This window comes from Pristis pectinata, chromosome 20 (genome assembly GCF_009764475.1).
Source record: "Pristis pectinata isolate sPriPec2 chromosome 20, sPriPec2.1.pri, whole genome shotgun sequence".
NCBI classification, from domain to species: domain Eukaryota; kingdom Metazoa; phylum Chordata; class Chondrichthyes; order Rhinopristiformes; family Pristidae; genus Pristis; species Pristis pectinata.
This window is the reverse complement of record NC_067424.1, coordinates 15584363-15594384: the sequence shown is the minus strand read 5'-3', so window position 1 is coordinate 15594384 and position 10022 is coordinate 15584363.

Here is a 10022-nt window from a genome sequence, read left to right as displayed (position 1 = left end):
CCCGAAACGTTGACAATTCCTTTCCTCTCGCAGATGCTGCTTGACCCTTGAGTTCCACCAGCAGATCGTTTGTTGCTCCAGATTCCAGGATCTGCAGTCTCTTGTGTCTCCACTATCTCCATCAATTCCTCCAATCCACTGGCAGACTAAACATCCTCTCCCAGGCCAACATTCTCAGTACAAAGAGCCTAATTAAACTTAGTTAGATCTAATGGTCGGTCCATATTGATCACATTCCCAATACCAGACTCCTGAGATCAGCAACATGCTGGGTCTTGTTTCAGCAGGAGATTACCAGGTGGGCAAAGGAAATGATTCAAGGATATTCTCAATGTTGCTTTGAAAAAATGCAACATCCCTACTGGCTCAAGAAAATCCCTGGCTCAAGATGGACGCTCAGAATGGAACCAAGAACCTCAAATTACTTAGTTGGAACCACTCAGAAGCCAAACATAAATGACAGAGGGAACATACCTCTCAAACTGCCCACGGACCCAACTCATTGAGCATCTCTTGCCCTACCTGTAGCAGAGTCTGCAGGTTCAACAATGACCTCATTAACCACCTCAGAACTCACAGAACTGGAGTGGAAGCAAGTCATCCTTGACCCCACAGGACTGCCAGACAAGACCTTCAGTCAAAATCAGATGCAACCAGTCAAAGAAAAGGTAAAAGCAATTGTGAAGGGAAGTTAAAAAGAATACATTACCTAACAAAGATAAGCTATGCTAGATTCTAGCCAGATCATGCAATGTTTCTGATGCCATTACATCAGTTATTGAAGAAAGAAGAAAACTGGAATGGGGGCCAGGAACAGCAAACAACATGCAACTTGTGTGAAGAAGGTTTGGGAAGTGAGTCATTGTAAGTTCACTGCACCTTAACAGGTGCGCTGAAACTTGTAATACTTCAAGTTATGAAGTAGGAGGAGTTATATATATTAATAAAACAGGTTCTGGAAGAGCTCACTGGGTCAAACTCTGTGGAGGCAAAAAGTGAAAGTCGACGTTTCAAGTCAAGACCATGCATCAGCACTGATTGGGAAGAGGAAAAATTGCCAGTGTATAGCAGTACGAAGAAGGTGGGATAGAGGCTGACAGGTGATAGAATTATATAAAATTATGAGAGGCATAGATAGGGAAGATATTCAGCCTTTTTCTCAGGGTAGAAAGGTCAAATGCTAGAGGGCACAGGCTTTAGGAGAGAGGGGGAAAGTTTAAAGGAGTAGTGCGAGGCAAGTTTTTTTTACACAGAGAGTGGTAGGTGCTGGGACCCTGCTGCCAGGTGAGATGGTAGAAGCAGATATGATAGTGATTTTTAAGAGACATTGAGATGGACAGATGAACAAGCAGGGAGTAGAGGGATGCCAACAATGTGGAGACAGATGGGATTAGTTTGGATTGATATCATGGTGGGCCCGAAACGTTGACTGTTTATTTCCCTCTATAGATGTTGCCTGACCTGCTGAGTTCCTCCAGCATTCTGTGTATGTTGGGCCAAAGGACCTGTTCCAGCAGTGTACTGTTCCATGTTCTATGTTCTAGGTGGAACCAGATGGGAAGGGGATGACTGGCAGATGGAACTTGGTGGGGGGGGGAGGTGTCTGGAACAGTGAACAAAGTCAGAAGAAAACCAGGTGGACAGGAGAGTCTGTGTGGGAGGAGAACACCACAGGTGTGGGTTAGCTGAAAGTGGAAAATTCCATGTTTATACCATTGGGTTGTAAGCTACCCAACCGGAATATGGTGTTATCAGTCATGTAATGGATAATAGTCAAGAAAAACTAATTGTGTTTTAATCATATATATTGATAAAGAGTGAGAAAAACTATGTTCATACTGAGAAAAAATGCATTAAGAATTGAATTTCAGGTGCTGCGGACTCAAGTGGTTACAGTTTATATAAATGATTTGAACAAAGACACCAAAGATATGCTTGCTAAATTTTCTATCGACACAAGAATGGGTAGGAAAGTCAGTTGCGAAGAGGACATAAAGAGGCTACAAAGAGATATGGATAGGTTAAATGAGCAGTAAAGATCTTACAGATGGAACACAATGTAGGAAAATGTGTAGTTTTCCATTATCATAGGAAAAATAAAGAAGAAGTATCTTTTCAAAATGGTGAGAAGTCACAGAGCTCTGAGATGCAGAGAGATCTGGTGGTCCTAATGCATGATTCATTGGAACAGTAAGCTAGCTGGAGGGACAGCGGAGCAGAAATGGAAGGAATCTCTACAAGAAATAAGGAAAATGCAGGATAGATATATTCCAAGAAAATAGGTTTTGAATGGAAAAAAGGCACAAATATGGATAACGAGAGAGATGAAGGCTAAAATAAAAGCAAAAGGGAGGGCATACGAGGAAGCAAAAATTAGTGGGAAAACAGAAGACTGGGAAATTTTTAAAAACCTGCAGAAAGAAACTAAGAAAAGATGAATTATGAAAGGAAGTTGGCGGATAACATTCGAAAGGATACTAAGAGTTTTTTAAATATATAAGGAGTAAAAGACAGACACGGGTTGATATAGGACCAATTGATAACGGTGCGGGAGAGATTATAATAGATGATAAAGAGATGGCAGAAGAACTAAATGAATATTTTGCATCGGTCTTCACTGTGGAGGACATCAGCAATATACCGGTTAGTCAGGGGTCTCACGGAATGGAACTGAGTTCAGTTAAGATTACTAGAGAGAAGGTGCTAGGAAAACTAAATGGGCTAAAGACTGATAAGTCTCCCGGACCGGATGAGGTGCATCCCTGAGTTCTGAAGGAGGTGGCTTTAGAGATAGCGGAGGCATTGGTGATAATTTTCTAGGAATCAATAGACTCTGGCATGGTTCCGGAGGACTGGAGGGTCGCAAATGTAGTTCTGCTGTATAAGAAAGGTGGGAGGCAGCATAAAGGAAATTACAGACCTATTAGTCTGACGTCAGTGGTGGGAAAGTTATTGGAATCAATCCTCAAGGCTGGGGTTATGGAATACCTAGAGGTGCAAGGCAAGATAGGTCCTAGCCAACATGGTTTTGTGAAGGGAAGAGCCTGCCTGACCAACCTATTGGAGTTTTTTGAAGAAATCACAGGTAGGGTGGATAAGGAGAGGGGGTAGATGTTGTGTATTTAGACTTTCAAAAGGCCTTCGACAAGGTGCCGCATAAGATACTGATTCATAAGATGAGAGGTCATGGAATTACAGGTAGGATAACAGAATGGGTGGAGCACTGGCTGGTTGGCAGGAAGCAAAGGGTGGGAATAAAAGGATCTTGTTCTGGTTGGCTACCGGTTACTAGTGGTGTTCCGCAGGGGTCGGTGTTGGGGCCGCTTCTTTTTACCTTGTACATTAACGATTTGGATGATGGAGTAAATGGTTTTGTGGCTAAGTTTGAGGATGACACCAAGATAGGTGGAGGAGTAGAGAGTATTGAGGAGACAGGAAAGTTGCAGAGAGACCTAGATTAGGAGAATGGGCAACGAAATGGCAGATGAGATTCAATGTTGAGAAATGTGCAGTTGTACACTTTGGAAACAGAAATAAATGGGCAGATTATTATCTAGAAGGAGAGAAAATTCAAAGTACAGAAGTACAAAGGGACTTGGGGGTACTCGTGCAGGGTACCTTAAAGGTTAACCACCAGGTCGGATCGGTGGTAAAGAAAGCGAATGCTATGTTGGCATTCATTTCGAGAGATATAGAGTATAAAAGTAAGGAAGTGTTGATGAGGCTGTACGGGGCACTAGTGAGGCCTCATTTGGAATACTGTGCATAGTTTTGGGCCCCATATCTTAGGAAGGATGTGCTGATGTTGGAGAGGGTTCAGAGGAGATTTATGAGGATGATTCCCAGAATGAAAGGGCTTATGTATGATGAGAATTTGTCAGCTCTTGGACTGTACTCACTGGAGTACAGAAGAATGAGAGGGGACCTCATAGAAACATTTAAAATGTTGAAAGGACTGGACAGAGTAGATGTGGCTAGGCTGTTTTCCTTGGTGGGTGAGTCCAGGACCAGAAGGCACAATCTTAGAATTAGAGGGTACAGGTTTAAAACAGAGATGAGGAGAAATTTCTTTAGCCAGAGGGTGGTGAATTTGTGGAATTCCTTACCAGGTACAGCAGTGGAGGCCAGATCATTGGAGGCTTTTAAGGAAGAGATAGATGGATATCTAAATAGTCGGGTTATCAAGGGATATGGGGATAAGGCCAGAAATTGGGGTTAGAATAGTTTTTTTTTGGGACCCCCCCCCCAATTTCTCATTTCTTTTTCTTTTTTCCCTTTTCCTTGGGGCAGACTCGATGGGCCGAATGGCCTACTTCTGCTCCCTTGTCTTGTGATATTGTGATCTTATGATTCACAAAAGACTACTAAGCAAGTTCTGTAAGTAATTAGGAAAACTAACGGAATGTTATTGTTTATTGCTAAGGAAGTTGAATATAAAATTAGGGAGGTTATGCTTCAGTTATGTAGGGTACTGGTGTGACCTCAGCTGAAAAACTGTGTGGAGCATTGGTCTCCTTATTTAAGAAAGGATGTTAATGCAGTGAAGGCAATTCAGAGAAGGTTTCCTGGAATAATACCTGTAATGGTTGGATCTTCTTAGCGAGGAAAGGTCAGGGAGACCAGACATATCTGCTGGAGTTTAGAAGAGTGAAAGGAGACTTAACTGAAATCTATAAGATCCTGACGATGTGCAGAGGATGTTTCTTCCTGAAGAAGAATCAAGAACTAGCAGACCACTGTTTAGAAGTAAGATGATTTGAGGCAAGTTATTTTGTCTTAGAGGCCACGAATCTTCGGAACTCTCTTCCTCAAGCAGTAGTGAAATAGAGGTAGAAGGAGATGTATTCTTGATAAGCAATGGTATGAAATGTTACAATGGGTAGCCTGGGTTGCAGAATTGGGATTGTACTCAGATCAGTCACAATCTTATTCAATGAGGGGCCAAGTGGTCTACTGATGAAACATCAGCTGTTTATTTCCCTCCATTGATGTTGCCTGACCTGCTGAGTTCCTTCAGCATTTTATGTGTTGCTCCATCCTATATGGCAAGTCTATATGGCAAATGGCATCCTATATGGCATCCTATATGGCAAATAGGCAGGCACGGTAGTGTAGCGGTTAGCATAATGCTATTACAGCGCCAGCGACCCGGGTTCAATTTTGGCCACTGTCTGTAAGGAGTTTGTACGTTCTCCCCGGGTCTGAGTGGGTTTTCTCCGGGTGCTCCGGTTTCCTCCCACATTCCAAAGACGTACAGGTTAGGAAGTTGTGGGCATGCTATGTTGGTGCCAGAAGCATGGTGACACTTGTGGGCTGCCTCCGGAACACTCTATGCAAAAGATGTATTTCACTGTGGGTTTCGATGTACATGAGACTAATAAAATCTATCTTAAGTCTTTGCCAGAGATTTTATTTATGACCTGAGTAAGGGACAAAGATTTTGAGGAGTTAGGCAAGTGTCAAGATTACAGAACCAAACTGTTTCCAAAACTGGAAATAGCCAATGAACACTTTCGAAAGAGTGCACTTTGATTATTGTGAAGATAGCATTAATAACCTTTTGGTAGTCATTGATAGTCACTCAAAAATGAAACATGTTAGAACTTGTACAAATTGTATTATTGAAGAATTAAGATCTATTTTCTCATGTCATGGCTTACCAAAAGAGCTAGACTCAATCCTCAGTTTTGTTTATTTCTGTTTGAGCGAATTATGAAAATAATTTATATTATAGCCTCTCTTATTTCATGGCATCATACAGCACCAAGTGTTTCTTCAGAGAGACCAGTGAAAGTTCCCAAATAAGCAATGAAGAAATAAGTTTTAAAAGGGTGATCAAACTAAAAATGTGACACGAAGTAGAAAGATTCCGGCTAAACCACAAAGCAATGCCATATTCCACAACAGTTTATATTCCCATTGAGTTGCTGGTACACAGAAAACTTGGAAAACAAACTGAGATTAGTTCAGGCAAACTTTGAGGGGAGAGTGGAAGGGAAACTGTTGAAACAGAAACAAAGTTATGACTCAGCCATGGAGAGATATATTTTAAACAACAAGATAAAGTTTGTGTCAACGTAACCTAACTAATCTTTGCTTGGAAATGGGATGTTGGAATGTTAGTGGCAGCATGCAGTAAAAAGAGATGTCTTGTGAAAGTGGGAGATAGAATTGGAAGTGTATGCATAAATCACTTAACTCCTGTGAGAGACATACAAGAGTTATGTGATCATGAGTATATTCCAGAAGCTGATCCAGTAGAGACTGTGGAAGAAATGATACAAAATTCTATTGAAGTGAATCAAGAAGTGACACCTTCCTCAATTTACAAAGTGGATACAACACTGATGATACAAGTCCTTTCAGAAGATCAAAACCACTCAGAAACCCAGTTGATAGATTAAATCTGTAAATAATGTGAATATGTTTCTTTTCAAAAAGAGAAAGGTTCTGTAGTGTATGCATATGTGTGATGTATTTGTATGAAGTATGCATGCAGTCTCAGTGTAGTTAGAGAGAGTGGAATAAATAAGATGCACATGTTTTAGCAATTTTCTTTGTCTTTTAGTGATTCATTATATCCCTGCACTGCAGACCATTAAAATAAGAACCCACATTGTCTCCAGCAGCTACGCCCTCACACTCCTTTTATTGACTGCCCAGCATGTTCATTTCCATGTAACTAACCCTCCCACAGCCAATTGGCAAGGAAACTCTTCATCATCATTGGAAGTTAAGGAGTCAATGTGCAATTCTTAATTGGAAATCAGGGCTTCTGGTATTGGAATAATTGATAAATAGATGTGAATAAAAGAAAACAAAGAAGCCCAATCTTTTTTAAATCTTCTTAATAATCTTCTTCAGTCCTTTACTTGCAAAAGTGTCCTGGAGATTAATCCTGAATTCCTGGAGAGTCCAGGAAAACCCAAAGAGTCAACAACCATTACAATGATCCATAATGAATGCTTTTGTCAGTTACAATATATGCCGGCAACCTGAATTCTTTAAAAACCCTTTAACAAAACACATCTGTAGATTCTTAGATATTAGGGGAATCAGGGGATATGGGATTAGTGCAAGAATGTGGGGCTGAGATAAAAACAAAAGCTATAAACTTATTGAATGGTAGAGCAGACAAAAGGGGCCAAATGGCCTTCTGTTTCTTATGTTCTGGTGATTTTAATCATGGAAAAGTCATAAAGATATTGGTTTGCATTTTTCTCAAGATCAGGAGGAAGAGTGCCGTCAGTTGTGAACTAAACCATTGTAAGGATTTAGTTCTGAAATGACAGTGTGTCCACTTTAAGGGAAGCTGATAAATTTAAATCCTATTAAAATGAGTAGTGTACTTTAATTACTTTTAATATAAAAAATTGAATTAAAAATTACTAATCCTCATTTCACCAGAGAAATTGCTTTTATATATTATATATAAGTTTGTAATCAATCTTTTTTATGACTTTTTCCATGTATATTTTGGTGCTCATCAGTGTGACAGATGTTAGCGCTGAGACAGAGCTATTCACATTAAGCTTCCATCATTCCACAAAACTATCTCACATCAGGTACAGTAAGACTTTGGAACTGAGGAAAGCTGACTCTGTGCTATTGTCATCAAACACCCAAACACCTTAGGGCAGGTATAATATGGGTTAGATACAAAGCAAAGGGCAGGTCCTGCAAGGCTCAGATTTTCTGGATCCCATGAAACACTTAAAGAGGAGAAACAAAACAGCTTAAATGGAGAGAAAATCTTCCTCTGCGATGTCACAGGGCAGATGCAGCAAGGGTCAAATACAGACCGAAATCCCTCTGTCCCGTTAAACACAAGTGGAAGTGGAGCATGGATTAGATACAAAGTAAAACTGACTCTACATTGGCCTATCAATTATCTCAATTAAACTGTGGATGAATTATATGAAGCCTGATTCTCTTCATGTCTAATATCCATACTCTTCAACACCATGATCAGGAATAGAAACCCAGGACAGCTTTTCCTCTGGGTTAAAAGGTCATGTAGAACCACTAAAGCTTCCCCACGCTGCTGCATCTGAGATCAACTGGTGCTTCACGAACAGGGTTGGAGGCCAATCCTATAAATTTTTTTGTCAGATTTTACTGTTTCCAGTTGCATGGGAGATCAGAATTAGGATGCTTAGACATAAGGTGGTCACTAATAACTCTGAGAATTCAGGAATAATTTCCTTGCTGGAGATTGGCAAAATAGTGAAACTACAGGGGAAGCTACAGAGGAATAGATGGACATATTGATAAGATGGAATTAATCAAGGAGGCTTGCATGGAACATGAACAGGATGGGCTGAGTGGTCTGTTTCTCTGCTGTTAATATTTGAGCTCAGAAGAGAATATACTAATGGAAAAGGTATTGTTGAACCCTCTCTCACAATGTTTATCTCTATAACCCACAAAGCTGCTGTCTTTCAAATTATTTCAAAAAATTTAAGGAGATTTGTTAACTTTGGTTTCCATAACAAAGCATCTCATGAATTAATTTAAACAATCAACAGCAGTCAAAGAAATGTCTAATGCAAAACACATCACGATCACCCATCCAAATGACTCAGCTCACTGGAGAAAAATCACAGCAAGAATCTCATCAAAAGGATGAATCAGTTATTTATGAGATTAAATATTCCACACCTCCCACACTTAGCGCAAATCCAAGCAGGTTTAACCTTCAATGCCCCAAAGTAAAATGACAGAAGTAAAAATCAGGTCTATCATTAACGTAGTTGGCAACCCTTCATCAAATATGTGAAGGACTATAAACATCTTCCCCCAGCCAGACAAGAGTAGGGCACTGCCCCAGCCCATCTTTCCCTGAGCATAGTGATTATTTTAGGGTATGTTTTATTGGAAGGTCTCTGGTCCTTTCTGGCTGACTACCAGTCACAGAGATCATTAGGCTAGATGGACAACTCACATGTTCACGTAGAGCGGAACCACATTCCAGAGATGATTGCTTTGATTGAGAACTGAACACCTGCAAGACAGAAGGATTGTGGTAGCAACAGTGAGAAAGAACAAAATACGCATAACACAAGATTACTACAGTACCTATATGATCTCCCACATATGCCCCTTCAAGAGAGGTGAAATTATCTTTTAATTATTTATGTATTTCAGCTGGTTTTAGTTAACTATTTTTTTAAAGATTATAATAATCCTAAACTTTTAATTATTTATTTCAGTGTTAATAGTTTTTAAATGTCTCTGAATGTCAAAGACATATAAATATTAAATTACCTCCACAGATTTAACAGTCAGCAAAGCTGGGGGCAGGGCTTTGCTGACCGTCAAAGTTTTCATGGGAGTTTTGTGAAGGGGGGCAGTTAACAGTTTGTTCTTAGGGATTACCTGGCTGAATCCAGGATCCCATCAGTGGCCCAAGTGATGCTGCAGATTTGATAATTCTAGATGAACATATTCAGAAAAACAAAGAAATTTATGGAACAAAAGGAGGCCATTCAGCATGTCATCTCCTTACTGACCAACATAGAGTTGTTTAGGCTAATCCCATTCCCCAGTACCCAGTCTATTGCTTTGTTCACCTGTGTGCTTTTTAACTGGAGACAAAATTCTGTGGGTAGCAATTTGAGGAGGATGTTCCACAGTCCCTTCTGACTGACGGAGCCAAAGGCTTTAGCAAGTCAATAATACCCACTTGTTATGGTTGGCACTCCTCCCTGCATTTCTGTTGGAGTTGTTATGCAATGACGATCATGCCCATGGTTTCTCTGGAAACCAAGTCGTTCATGTGCATGACGCTAGACTCCCAACACATTCAGACCTCTGTCATAGAAGAGATTACCAGATGAATAGAGGAAAACATTCAAGGATGTTTTCAAGAAGTTGCAAATCCCCTTTGTGGCCATGGCCCATGATCATTCAAAATGGAGGAGGTGCATTCAGGATGGCATTGAGAACCTCATGCCCCTTTATTGAGAACATGAAGAAGCCCAGGATGAATGGTAGAAGGTCTTATGCCACCTCCCAACTAC